The following is a 15307-nucleotide window of genomic DNA, read 5'->3' as shown; positions in this document are numbered from 1 at the left end:
CTGGAAAGGCAAATATTTTAATGCGCACATTTTATTTTTTATTTATTTTTAAAATTTTAAAATTTTATTTATTTTTTTGACTTAACCAATTTTTATTCATTCTTTTTTGAACCGGGTACATCACTGCCTGAATAAAATTGGAGTTCTGTTAGCAAGGAAGATGGGAGGGTATGGTTGGTGGATGGTTAATAAATAATGTCAAGCATAGCACCCCAAAATCAATGTCTTCAACCCAGATCTTCTACATGAGGTTTAGCCCCATTTATGCAAAACATCTCAGATGCCTACAAAACATCTCAGACTTCTCAGATTCCATAAACTTATCATTTTCCCTGACAGTCCTCTGCCTAAACCCTGAGGTCCTGTCCTATTGCATGCACACACCTCCTCCGGCTTTAATGAAATGAATAGCATTGCCGTTCATTCAGTTGTCTAAAACAGAAACTTAGGTGCAATCCGTAACATCTCTTATCCCTTAACCTTCACATTTTAGTCAATCACAGATTCCTATCCAATGTATCTTCTAAATATGGCTCAGATCTTGTATTTCTCTTTATCTTCCTTTCCACGGAAGCAAGCAAAATCACCACATGATTGATCTGCCAACAAACCAACTCATTATACAATAGTTACAAAATTTACAAATTGTATTTTTAACATTTTAATAGACCTGTTTACCAGTTTTAATAAAAATTTTGAATTTTAGTTACTGATGGATAACACTTTGGGGTTTTTTTTAGCATCTTTATTGGAGTATAATTGCTTTACAATGGTGTGTTAGCCTCTGCTCTACAACAAAGTGAATCAGCTATACATATACATATATCCCCATATCTCCTCCCTCTTGCGTCTCCCTCCCATCCTCCCTATGCCACCCCTCTAGGTGGTCGCAAAGCACCAAGCTGATCTCCCTGTGCTATGCGGAGATGCACACATTTTAAAAGAAACACTTTCCATTATCTCCTTTTGAAATACGATAGATAAAAGGTTTTAGGATTTGTCCCACTGGAGGTTTCCAGCTTATGAAAACGCTCCCAGGATGACTGCAGTTCTTTAGGAGGGAAACCAGACCAGCCCGAGGTAAAGCATTTATTTGTGGTCTTTGGGATTCTTAGCAATCCTCTTTCTCCTAAAACTCCTGCTACATTGGTAGTGCTCACATACACGCCGCATCCTGTTATTTTTCCCAGCATTAGTCGTGTATGCCCAACTACACAGCTCTTCCTGCAAGCCACTGAACGATGAGGAACCTGCTTCTTTGTATTCCTCCCAGAACTTGGCCTAGTGATACACTCAAAATAGCTGTTCAGATGTCAGCTGAACTAGAGCATATCTTCAAAGTACAGAGAATGGAAAGTCACACTGCATTTTATCTCTACCTTGGGCAAGCGTTCTTTACTTGTGCTTACCTGTTAGTCTCTGTCCCTGGAGAAGCATGGCACTTTAGCAAGTGTCACTGCTTTCAAAGAAAATCCACAGTGTCCATGACATCATTCCCCCTAAAGGCCACGAATGAAGGTTAGGGAAGGAGAAGTGACAGGAAGGTGGTTGTTCAAGGGAAAGATGGGTTTGGTCACTCAGCTTTAAAGTCACAAGATGTCATGAAAAGACCTGGGAGGCCCTAGAAAGTGAAGATCATGGAAGCAGAGGTCAGATTTTTGAGGAATGTGCAGGACTGACAGTTTAGAGAAAGCAGGAAGACAGAGCCTGGAGGGTCAGCCAGAGCCAGAGGAGACTTAAATAGTGACAGAGAACCAGTAATATGTGGACAGGAAATGAGCCAGGAGGGTGGTGAAAGCCAAGCTAGTGGTGGAGAACCTCAGATGGATCTGCAGGAGTTCCTGGGCAGGTCTGGAAGTAGTCTGTCATGTGGGTAATGCCAGTTCATCAGCCAACACAGATAGAAAGCTCTTCCCTCAGCCCATCTATTCATAAAAAGAAGCATCTATCAACTGCCTATGATGAACTCAGTGCCAGGGTGTTGGGGATATAGACATACCTAGACTGACCCAGTTATTCCTTTCACAGAACTTACATTCTAGGGCAGAAGTACTGAGTTGCGTGCCTCTCACCAGCCACGCAGGGTTACACAGATGCTCGAGGGTGGGCAAAGAGAGTTCTTCTGGGGCTGTGAGAGTTGCCCCCAATTCAGGGGGCCATTCCACCTGCCTTTGTCTCATCTCGAGATGACCACTCAATAGTTTCTAAACGGTTGGCAAAGGAGTCCTCACCCACTATAGGAGCACACCAAGGAGCCGGTGGAAGCCAACACAAGATCCCTGCTCCGGGAGAGTGCTCAGGGCACAGCGCTGGGAAATCACACACCTCAGCACAAGAGGATCCCCACCACCCAGCGGGGAGCTACTGCTGCTCTGGGTCCTGCCCCCTCAGTGAATGCTGAGCTGGTTAGAGATGGCTGCTCTTATTAGGGTGTCAAAGCAGAACTTTCTCCACGAATTTTTGAACATGGAGCAGGAACATGAACCTGGCTTGCTGAGTAATTTTGCTAAGAACAAAGAGACCAGAACTTGTTGCCCTCCATGAAAGGTCAACTGTACCCCCACCTGATTCAGAGGCTGGCTCTGTGGACCTGGCACGCTCCCTAAATCTCTTTGAAGCTCTCTACTCTGGTTTCAACCCACCCAGATACTACCATTGCTCACGGCATGTTGCCATGTAGGCAGAGGCTGCTTCTAAACGATGCCCTTGTTTAAAAAAAAAAAAAGAAAGAAAGAAAAACCTACAAGCAACCAGCACTGACTGCCATTTCTCATAAGCTCAGTTTATAATGACAGCTTTGCCTCCATCATGTGCATTGTTTGGTAGCTTCCTCTCATTGTCACCTGAATACTAATGAGAAACCTGTTCTCAGTATCACAGCAATCAAGAGTTTTTGAAATATAAATAGGACCTAGAGAGGGGAGCCGCCCATAGCAAGCAAGAACTGAAGTAATGAGGTAGAAAAAAACTCCAAACAAAGAAAAATACATGCATATTTCCTCATATGCTGTCTATGCACAAAAAGTAATACTCTTCTTTCTATTTTTTTTTAACATAATAGTTTAGTAAGCCATGTAATTTCTCATCTGAGAAATAATTAGTGGGTAGAATTTGAAATTTGGAATCCACCCTTGATTTGTATCTCAGCTCTGTCACATGCTAGCTGCATGACTTTGCATGAGACATTTAATCACTTTTTCTATCTCAATTTTACCATCTACAAAATGGAAGAAATGATATTACTATATACTTCAGGCCAAAAAATAATACATAAGAAGCTTCTGACATACACTAAGCCCTGAAAAACTGGTAGTTAAGTTGCCATATAAAGAGCTACCTGAGCCAGTGGTAAGGGTAGCTTCTGAACTGTGTGGATTCCCCTTGATATCAGCAGTCGGTGGGTGCAGGAAACAAAACCCCTCACAGAATCCTGTCTTTGGAACACCTGTTCACTCTCTTCTGTGTCTCCTGCATCTCCTCGTTACATGTCATAGATAGTTCCCACTCTCCAAATGGGCACTGAGAGGAAATAAAATTTCCAGTTGCATGTGTGTACATCTTAATAAATAAGACAAAGACAAAGAAAGCAGGCTCTCTACAAGAAGATGGTGGCATGGGAAGACACGGAGTTCACGTCTCCCCACAACTAGGGTGCCTGCTGGATGCTGGTGGGGGACCTCAATGCCCAAGGAGATGGGAGGAACTCCCAAGCAAACTGGTAGAATGTGGGGGTATTGAGAAGGGAGGAGAAGTGGAAGCCAGACAGGACCGGTGCCCCTGAGGGGTGGCTGGGAGGGGGGAGGGGTTCCCACGACTGGAGGGACCCTCGGGGCTCAGACTAGGGGGGAGCACCAAGCGTTTCCCCTGCCTAATCGGCTTGGGAGGCCTGCCCGGCTCTCGGGTTGGGTCCTACGACCTCAGAGGCCCCTCTGGGCTGCCTTGGTCATGGAGCATAGGAGGGAGGTGGGGGAGAGAATAGGAGAGGCAGGTGGAAGGGACAGGACAGGAGGAGCGGGAGAGGCCCGGAGGGCGTTTTCCCCACCCACTCAGGCCTGAGAGGCCTGCTGGGCTCCCAGGCCAGGTCCCAAGCCCTCTGAGGCCAGAGGCATGCCTGGACCCCTTCTGTTCCATTGAGCCTAAGCCCCACCCCACACCCGCCCCCAGGGCATTTTCCAGCCCTGTGGGTCCTAAGCATTGGCCCTCCCAGCTACCTAAAACCCGCCTCTTCCTAAGCCCCGCCCCCCAGAGCCAAGGCCTTTTCCACCATTTTTTTTTCTCCTCTTTTTTACTATTGTGGTTCTGTTTTACCTTCTGGTTGTTGTTTCATCTATCTTTTTATTTTTACATTCTTTCTAACATATCTGTTAGTTTCCTAGTCTACTTTTATTTTTTACTCTTTGTTATTGTTCTCCTTTCTTTTCTTTTTTTTTTTTTTTTGCCACCCTGTGCGGCTTGCAGGATCTTGGATCATGAGCCGGGTGTCTGGCCTAAGCTCCTGTGGTGGCAGCTCCAAGTCCGAACAACTGGACTAACAGAGAACCTCAGACCCCAGGGAATATTCATTGGGGTGAGGTCTCCCAGAGGTCCTCATCTAAACACCAAGACACAGCTCTACCCAAAAGCCTACAAATTCCAGTGTTGGAAGCCTCAGGCCAAACAACCAGTGAGACAGGAACACAATCCCACCCATCGGGGGGAAAACAAAAAATGAGATGGCAAAAGAATATGTCACAGATGAAGGAGCAAGGTAAAAACCTACAAGACTGAATAAAAGAAGACGAAATAGGCAATCTACTTGAAAAAGAATTCAGAGTAATGATAGTAAAGATGATCCAGAATCTCAGAAATAGAATGGAGGCACAGACTGAGAAAATACAAGAAATGTTTAACAAAGATCTAGAAGAACTAAAGAACAAACAAACAGAGACGAACAATACAATAACTGAAATGAAAAATACACTAGAAGGAAACAATAACAGAATAACTGAGGCAGAAGAATGAATAAATGAGCTAGAAAACAGAATGGTGGAAATAACTGCCAAGGAGCAGAAGAAAGAAGAAAGAATGCAAAGAATGGAAGACAATCTCAGAGACCTCTGGGAAAACACTAAACACACCAACATTCAAATTATAGGGGCCCCAGAAGAAGAAGAGAAAAAGAAAGGGTCTGAGAAAATATTTGAAGAGATTATAGTGGAAAACTTCCCTAACATGGGAAAGGAAATAGTCACCCAATTCCAGGAAGCACAGAGAGCCACATACAGGGTAAACCCTGGGAGAAACACACAAGACACATATTAATCAAACTAACAAAAATTATATTCAAAGAAAAAAATATTAAAAGCAGCAAGGGAAAAGCAAAAAATAACATACAAAAGAATCGCCATAAAGTTATCAGAAGATTTTTCAGCAGAAACTCTTCAGGCCAGAAGGGAGTGGCAGGATATACTTAAAGTGAGGAAAGATAAAAACCTACAACCAAGATTACTCTACCCAGCAAGGATCTCATTCAGATTCAACAGAGAAATCAAAAGCTTTTCAGACAAGCAAAAGCTAAGAGAATTCAGCACCACCAAACCAGTTTTACAACAAATGCTAAAGGAACTTCTCTAGGCAGGAAACACAAGAGAAGAAAAAGACCCACAAAAACAAACCCAAAACAATTAAGAAAATGGTAATAGGAACATACATATCAATAATAATCTTGAATGTCATGGATTAAATGCTCCAACCAAAAGGCACAGGCTGGCTTAATCGATACAAAAACCATACCCATATATATGCTGTCTACAAGAGACCCACTTCAGACCTAGGGACACATACAGACTGAAAGTGAAGGATGGAAAAAGATATTCCATGCAAATGGAAAACAAAGAAAGCTGGAGTAGCAATACTTGTATCAGATAAAATAGACTTTAAAATAAAGACTGCTACAAGAGATAAGGTAGGAAACTACATAATGATCAAGGGATCAATCCAAGAAGAAGATATAACAATTATAAATGTTTATGCACCCAACATAGGAGCACCTCAATACATAAGGCAAGTGCTAACAACCATGAAAGGGGAAATCGACAGTAACACAATTATAGTAGGGAACTTTGAACTTTAACACCCCACTTACACTGATGGACAGATCATCCACCAGAAAATAAATAAGGAAACACAAGCTTTAAATGACACAATAGACCAGATAGATTTAATTGATATGTATAGAACTTTCCACCCAAAAGTGGCAGAATACACTTTCTTCTCAAGTGCACATGGAACATTCTCAATGATAGATCACATCTTGGGTCACAAATCAAGCCTCGGAAAATTTAAGAAAACTGAAATCATATCAAGCATCTTTTCTGACCAAACGCTGTGATTGGAAATCAATTACAGGAAAAAACTGTAAAAAACACAATACATGGAGGCTAAACAGTGTGCTACAAAATAACCAAGAGATCACTGAAGAAATCAAAGAAGAAATTTTAAAAAAATATAGAAACAAATGACAATAAAAACACGATGATTCAAAACCTATAGGACACAGAAAAGCAGTTCTAAGCAGGAAGTTTTTAGCAATTCAATCTCACCTCAAGAAACAAGAAAAATCTCAAATAAACAATCTAACATTACACCTAAAGCAATTAGAGAAAGAAGAACAAAGAAAACCCAAAGTCAGTAGAAGGAAAGAAATCATGAAGATCAGAGCAGAAATAAGTGAAATAGAAACAAAGAAAACAATAGCAAAGGTCAATAAAACTAAAAGTTGGTTTATTGAGAAGATATACAAAATTGATAAACCCTTAGCCAAACTCATCAAGAAAAAACGGGAGAGGACGCAAATCAATAAAATTAGAAATGAGAAAGGAGAACTTACAACAAACACCGCAGAAATACAAAGCATCCTAAGAGACTACTACAAGCAACTGTATGCCACTAAAATGGACAACCTGGAAGAAATGGACAAATTCTTAGAAAGGTATAACCTTCCAAGACTGAACCAGGAAGAAATAGAAAATATGAACAGACCAATCACAAGTAATGAAATTGAAACTGAGATTAAAAATCTTCCAACAAACAGAAGTCCAGGACCAGATGGCTTCACAGGTGAATTCTATCAAACATTTAGAGAAGAGCTAACACCGATCCTTCTCAAACTCTTCCAAAAAATTGAAGAGGGAGGAACATGACCAAATTCGTTCAACAAAGCCACAATCACCCTGATACCAAAACCAGGAAAAAGATATCACAAAAAAAGAAAATTATAGACCAATATCACTGATGAACATAGATGCAAAAATCCTCAACAAAATACTAGCAAACAGAATCCAACAACATATTAAGAGGATCATACACCATGATCAGGGGGATTTATCCCAGGAATGGAAGGATTCTTCAATATATGCAAATCAATCAATGTGATACACCATATTAACAAATTAAGGAATAAAAACCATATAACCATCTCAATAGATGCAGAAAAAGCTTTTGACAAAATTCAACACCCATTCATGATAAAAACTCTCCAGAAAAGGGGCATAGAGGGAACCTACCTCAACATAATAAAAGCCATATATGACAAACCCACAGCAAACATCATCCTCAATGGTGAAAAACTGAAAGCATTTCCAGTAAGATCAGGAACAAGACAAGGAGGTTCACTGTCACCACTCTTATTCAACATAGTTTTGGAAGTCTTAGCCATGGCAATCAGAGAAGAAAAAAGAAATAAAAGGAATACAAATTGGAAAAGAAGAAGTAAAACTGTCACTGTTTGCAGATGACATAAGGCTATACATAGAAAACCCTAAAGATGCTGTCAGAAAACTACGAGAACTAATCAATGAATTTGGTAAGGTTGCAGGATACAAAATTAATGCACAGAAATCTCTGGCATTCCTATACACTAACAAAGAAAAATCAGAAAGAGAAATTAAGGAAACAATCCCATTTACCATCACAACAAAAAGAATAAAATACCTAGCAATAAACCTACCTAAGGAGGCGAAAGACTTGTACTCAGAAAACTATAAAACACTGATGAAAGAAATCAGAGATGACATAAACAGATGGAGAAATATACCATATACTTGGATTGGAAGAATCAATATTGCGAAAATGACTATACTACCCAAAGCAATCTACAGATTCAATGTAATCCCTACCAAACTACCAATGGCATTCTTCACAGAATTAGAACAAAAATTTTACAGTTTGTATGGAAACACAAAAGACCCCTAGGAGCCAAAGCAATCTTGAGAAAGAAAAATGGAGCTGGAGGAATCAGGCTGCTGGACTTCAACCTATACTACAAAGCTACAGTAATCAAGACCCTATGGTATTGGCACAAAAACAGAAATATAGATCAATGGAACAGGATAGAAAGCCCAGAGATAAACCTATGCACGTATGGTCACCTAATTTATGACAAAGGAGGCAAGAACATACAATGGAGAAAAGACAGCCTCTTCAATAGGTGGTGCTGGGAAAACTGGACAGCTACATGTAAAAGAATGAAATTAGAACACTCCCTAACACCATACACAAAAATAAACTCAAAATGGATTAAAGACCTCAATGTAAGGCCAGACACTATAAAACTCTTAGAGGAAACCATAGGCAGAACACTCTATGACATAAATCACAGCAAGATCCTTTTTGGCCCACCTCCTAGACAAATGCAAATAAAAACAAGAATAAACAAATGGGACCTAATGAAACTTAAAAGCTTTTGCACAGCAAAGGAAACCATAAACAAGACGAAAAGACAATCCTCAGAATGGGAGAAAATATTTGCAAATGAAGCAACTGACAAAGGATTAATCTCCAAAATTTACAAGCAGCTCATGCAGCTCAATATCAAACAAACAACCCAATCAAAAACTGGGCAGAAGACCTAAATAGACATTTCTCCAAAGAAGATATACAGACTGCCAGCAAACACATGAAAGGATGCTCAACATCACTAATCATTACAGAAATGCAAATCAAAACTACAATGAGGTATCACCTCACAGTGGTCAGAATGGCCATTATCAAAAAATCTAGAAACAGTAAATGATGGAGAGGGTGTGGTGAAAAGGGAACCCTCCTGCACTGTTGGTGAGAATGTAAATTGATACATCCACTATGGAGAACAGTATGGAGGTTCCTTAAAAAACTAAAAATAGAACTACCATATGACCCAGCAATCCCACTACTGGGCATATACCCTGAGAAAACCATAATTCAAAAAGAGACATGTACCACAATGTTCATTGCAGCTCTATTTACAATAGCCAGGACACGGAAACAACCTAAATGTCCATCGACAGATGAATGGATAAAGAAGATGTGGCACATATATACAATGGAATATTACTCAGCCATAAAAGGAAGCGAAATTGAGTTATTTGTAGTGAGGTGGAAGGACCTAGAGTCTGTCATACAGAGTGAAGTAAGTCAGAAAGAGAAAAACAAATATCGTATGCTAACACATATATATGGAATCTTAAAAAAAAAAAAGGGGGTACTGATGTACGTAGTGGCAAGGCAGGAATAAGACGCAGACATAGAGAATGGACTTGAGGACATGGGGTGGGGGGAAGGGTAAGCTGGGACAAAGTGAGAGAGTGGCATGGACATATGTATACTACCAAATGTAAAATAGATAGCTAGTGGGAAGCAACTGCATAGCACAGGGAGATCAGCTCCGTGCTTTGTGACCACCTGGAGGGGTGGGATAGGGAGGGTGGGAGGGAGACGCAAGAGGGAGAGGATATGGGGATACACGTATGCATACTGCTGATTCATTTTGTTGTATAACAAACTAGCACAACATTGTGAAGCAATTATACTCCAATAAAGATGTATAAAAAAAAGAAAGAAAAGGAAAAAAAAAAGAAAGTAGGCTCTGCTAATATCCATACAGTCTTGAACTGGCCCCCTCACTAATTTGAAAGTGTAACCTAGCAGGACCCTATGGGGCCTTCCTGAAACGACCCCCCATCCCACGTCCTCCTCCTGCTTCTTGTCTATAGAAAAACTTTAGCCTCCTAGGCCTTCTCTGATTTCCACAGAGTATATTTAATTAGAGAAGCAAGAAAATGCAGAAAGAAAGGAAAACAGTCAAGCAAGACAAAATAATAATAGTTTAGCCATTAAACAAAGTCAAGGACTTTTAATTGATCCTCAAGGGCTATAGATAATATTCTGAGACATATCCTTTGAGCCGTTCTGCAGATACCAAAACCATACCAAGTGGAAGAAATCAACGGTATGCTGCCCACAAGCTTGTAGACCCCAGACCAGTTGGAACCAGAAGTTTGGTGATGTTGACTCCTGATTACCTCACCACCAACCAATCAGAAGAATGTCACAAGCTGATCACACACCCCACAACCCTCCCCTTCACCCTGTCTTTAAAAACCTTTCCTTGAAATCCTTTGGGGAATTTGGGCCTTTTAAGCACTAGTTCCCTGGACTCCTTGCTTGGCGCCCTGCAATAAGTGCTGCACTTTCTTTCACCACAACCTGGTGTCAGGAGATTGGTTTTACTGCATGTGGGCAAGTGGACCCAAGTTTGGTTCAGTAATAGGAGGAGCACACGTAATGGAGAGTCTATGAGGAATTGGAGAAAAGGGTAAGGTGGGGTGTGACACCGTCACTAGCCACTAGTCCTCTTGCTTTTAGCCGTTTGTAGTACTTGCATCTTACCTGTGAACAATTGCATGAATTTTTGGAATTTAACAAAATAACACTCACAAAATAGAGAGCTTAAAAAGATGTCTGACAAAGAAGTCTAACTTTTAATAAAATTAATAAGGCCAGCACAAGAGAACGACAGAAATGATGGGGGTGAGACCTTTAATGTGAGTCCCCTGGAAGGCCACCCAACGTGCCACCGTGGCTGCTGCTACTTCTGTCAGAGCGGCAGGCATGGGGCGCGTCTCTGATCTCCCCTCGAGGAGGAGCTTGCAGCGGGGCTGCAAGGAGCTGTCTGCCTCTGCTCTCCCCTGGGGCCGCCAGCAATGACCGAGCACAGCCGGAGGAGAGGGCCTCACCATTTCTGCCCAATATAGGACCCCTCCGAGGGTGATCTTTGCTCTGGAGTACCCTGTGGGGTGGTGGAGACACCCCCAGATGTGCAACTCAGCCAGAGGCACTCCTGCACAACCCTGCTTCTCCCCACCTCTGTCCCCCCACCTCTGCCTTCCCTGTCCCAGGAGTCAGCCTGGCACTGCGGCACTGAGGTCTGAAGGCTTTCTTCGCTGTCTTGCTTCATTCTTCTTTACCTTTCACAGGACTTACCTCCCAATAAAGCTTGTGAACCCCTAACTCCAGCTCAGCTTCTGCTTCCTGGAGAACTCAAATGACATAGAGGGAATCTCTGGAAAATGATTAAGAACTGAAACCTGGGACCTGGAAATTGGGTTTCCATAGAAACTGAATGAATAGGGTACCTGTTCCCCCCCCCCCCCTTTTTTTTTTTTTGCTTATTTGGTTGTCTACTTTTTGTTTCCTTGTACCTTTAATCATCAACATTCCACTTATCATTTTCTGCATATTTCTCGTGGCTTATATTGGACTTGTTTTCACATCATTGTTCACATAGAATCTTGGCAGATTTATTATTGAAACACATTTGTCCACTGCATTTTTACAATTCTTCCCTAACTTACCATCAAGCTAAACTATTTATCAAAAGATAAATAAAGTGGAGTTATTTAATCAACTATGTATTGAACTCTTACTCTGTACCAGGCACTGCTAAGGTACTGAGGTATCTGCATTGAGCCTGACAGCCAAGATGTCCTGAATTTGTGATGCTTACATTTTCCTGAGGGAGACAGACAACAAGCAAACCAACTGCCATCCTGGAGCACTGCTCGAACCTTCCCCAAGCTTTATCCTTCACTTTATTCTCTGGTCTAACGTCATCTTATAGAGGTCCTCCATGCATATCCCAAGGCAAACAGCTCTTTCGCTTTATCTCACTGAGTCTTTCTTCGTTATACGTATTGCTTAAAAAACTACAATTGATCCTTGAACAACACGGGTTTGAACTGCATGGGTCTACTTATACACGGATTTATTTCAATAGTAAATACTACGGTACCACACAACCTGAGGTTGGTTAAATCCGCGGATGCAGAACCGCGGATACTGAGAAATCGCGAATGCGTGGGGCCCCCTGATTACAAGTTATACTCGGATTTTCGACTCTGCTGAGGGTCAGCGCCCCTAACCCGCACACTGTTCAAGGGTCGACTGTATAGGTATTTGTTTATTGTTTTGTCTGTATTCCTGCTAGGAGGTTGGCTTCATGAAGCCAGAGATTTTGTCTGAATCGCCAGTTACTAGAGCAGGGAATTTCCCCTAAAGCTGGGCTCGTCTCCAGCCACATTATGATGGGAAAACAATGACAATTTGTTTCTCTCCCCTAGAATTAAAGAAACAAGGTTATTTGAAATATAAAAATATATTCATTATTGACATGATAGACCTCCTCCTAAATGCATATTACCCTTTGAGAAATTAGATAATGATAGTATGAAGCTATGAAAAAGAGAAAACATATAATAAATTGCAACTTCAGGTAATTTTTAAAACTGTCCATATTTGTTATGTTTTGGATGTCTCAATTTATAAATAAATAAACATATTATATAATATGTATAAAATACATAATATGTATATATGTATATAAATATATTATATAACGTGTGTGTGTGTGTGTGTGTGTGTATACACATATACGCAGGGGGTATGTGTTGAAAACATTTTTTCTGGTAGATTATACACTCAGATATAGTTGGTGACCACTGCTCTAGACATGAATTTTAAATTGTTTAATATGATAGAAAATGTTAAGTGCTAAATTGAATCTCCCCCCTACCCTATTGATATGTTGAATTATTAACCTCCAGTACCTCAGAATATGACTGTATTCAGCAATATGGTTTTTAAAGAGGTAATTAACTTAAAATAATTAAGTATGACTGGTGTTCTTAAAGAAGAGAAAACTAAAACATAGAGGGAAGACCGTGTGAAGACATAGGGAGAAGATGATTATCTACAAGCTGAGGAAAGATACCACAGAAGAAACCAACCCTGCCAACACCTTGATCTCAGACTTCTGGCCTCCAGGACTGTGAGGAAATAAATTTCTGTTGTTTAAGCCACCTAGTCTGTGGCATTTGTTATGGCAACCCTAGCAAACTAATAGAGAAGATTATACAGATTTCTGTACAATTCTACATAAATGTGTCCTTAATTTTTAATAGTCATTGATTTCCTTTTTTTATAACTATACTTATACTTTTAAGTTATAAATACTTAAAATCTGATATTTTAAAAATTATATACCATATGAATGTTACATCTATTTAAATTATCTATGCCTGCATCTAGAAATCCCTAGAAATAAATAATGGAGTTATCATATAGTTTGAGATCACCAGACACACATATTTAAAATAGCTGTGTTAAAATTCTTACAACCTATGTAGTTATAAATTTGTCTATCCTTACTAATCATTTTAAGTGGAGAAAATTAATGCTCAACCAGAACAGTTTAGGGAAAAATGTAAATATTCATCCCCAAGTTGTAGGTTTGTTTTGTGTATGTTATTGAAATCTATTTGTTTATATGGAAGTTGAAACCAAGTAGATTGCTAGGGACATATTGCTCAGAAAAGCTGACCTTTTTTGGTTTGTCTGGTGATACACTGGGTTCAGGCTCATCAATGTGTGTTATCACAATGCCTCAGCCTCAGCCATGACCCAACATCAGGCATCTTGTAGATGCTAGTGAAATACTAGCATTGCCAAGAAAAACAGATACCCAGAAACAAAGAAAAAGGTTGGATTTTGTTCTACTTTCTGTGACAAAACAGTCACGAAATCTATAAAACAATACACCTCCAGAGCTGATGGATTCTAGCCAGAATTTAATAAGAAATATATATATACATCTGGTTAGAAATGCTCCAGCTAAATTATTTTCAAATTCCTGGGTAAACAGCAATTTACTACAGAAGTTGAAATGAGTCAAGCTAGCACTAATACTAAAGAAAAATAAACCAGATAAGGAGTGTTCTTCTTTACCCACCAATATCCTTAGGACCCAGTTCAAGGTATTGGTTGACATTCTGGCTCAAAGATTAGAAGGTTATTTAATGGTGTGAATCAAGGAGTAGATTCTCACTTGAAAGGATAACATTATTAATAATTTTATTGCATGCCATACATCTCAGTCATCACAGTGGACAAAAAGGCACAGATGTTTCATTAGATGTTAAAAAGGAATTTATTAAATTAATTGCCATGTAAGTTTTACATTTAGTAAAATGTCTCACAGCAAGTAAATCTTTGCAAAAGATTAAGATGTACATTTCAAGGGGGAAACCTAACATCAATACTCGCTATCATCAATTTCTCTTCTCTCATTCTCCCTTGAATCTACGCCAGTAAATATTTCACCCCATCACCCATGAACCCCAACTCTCAAAGATCTAAGTATGAAACAATGTACAATCTCATTATGTACAATGTTGGTCATTATTACTTATGTTGATTTTGTCAAACAGCTACTGTCAAGGTCACCCTTGGTCGACTCCCAGTTCTCATGTTATTTGACTCATCAGTGACATTGGACAGTTGTTCACTCCTTCCTGCATGAAGGCCCTTCTTCCCCTGTCACCTAGGACAACACCCTCTTTTTCCTACTCTTTGATCTCCTTCAGTGGTGCCTCTTTCTCTCTCTGGACTCAGGAGTGCCCCACATTTGTCCTTGGTCCACTTCTCTAACTCCATTCATTCCTGATGATCTCATCCAGCTTCATGGCTTAGCCTGCCATCTACATGCTGACACCTCTGAACTTATATCCCAGCCTCTGTGTGCTCTAAACCACAGACCCATTGATCAACTACTTGCCACCTCCATTTGGATATCTAATAGCCCCCAAAGTTAACATCTCCAAAAACCAACTGATTTCCACCTACCCCAAACAGGGTCCTCTTCCAGTATTATTATCTCCATCTGTTAATCGGGCACTCCTCTTTTTTAATTGCTCAATGCTTCGAATCACCCTTTACCTTTCTGCCTCTTTAGCTCACTTCCTTCCTCCAGTCAGTGTAAGCTGTGTTGTCTCTACCTTCAAAATATATCTATAATCTAATTCTACTTACCAACTCCACCACTGCAACCTGCTCCAAACTACCACCACCCCGCTCCTGGATACATGTTTCACTAGGTGGTCGGAGTGCAGCCAAAGTCAAAAAATGGATAAGTGACAACCAGGGAAAATATCAGTGCATGGTTTGAGGTCACTAA

The sequence above is a fragment of the Balaenoptera musculus genome, chromosome 12 (assembly GCF_009873245.2).
Source record: "Balaenoptera musculus isolate JJ_BM4_2016_0621 chromosome 12, mBalMus1.pri.v3, whole genome shotgun sequence".
In the NCBI taxonomy this organism is placed as follows: domain Eukaryota; kingdom Metazoa; phylum Chordata; class Mammalia; order Artiodactyla; family Balaenopteridae; genus Balaenoptera; species Balaenoptera musculus.
The sequence above is the reverse complement of the archived record's forward strand: the minus strand, read 5'-3'. Positions refer to the sequence as shown.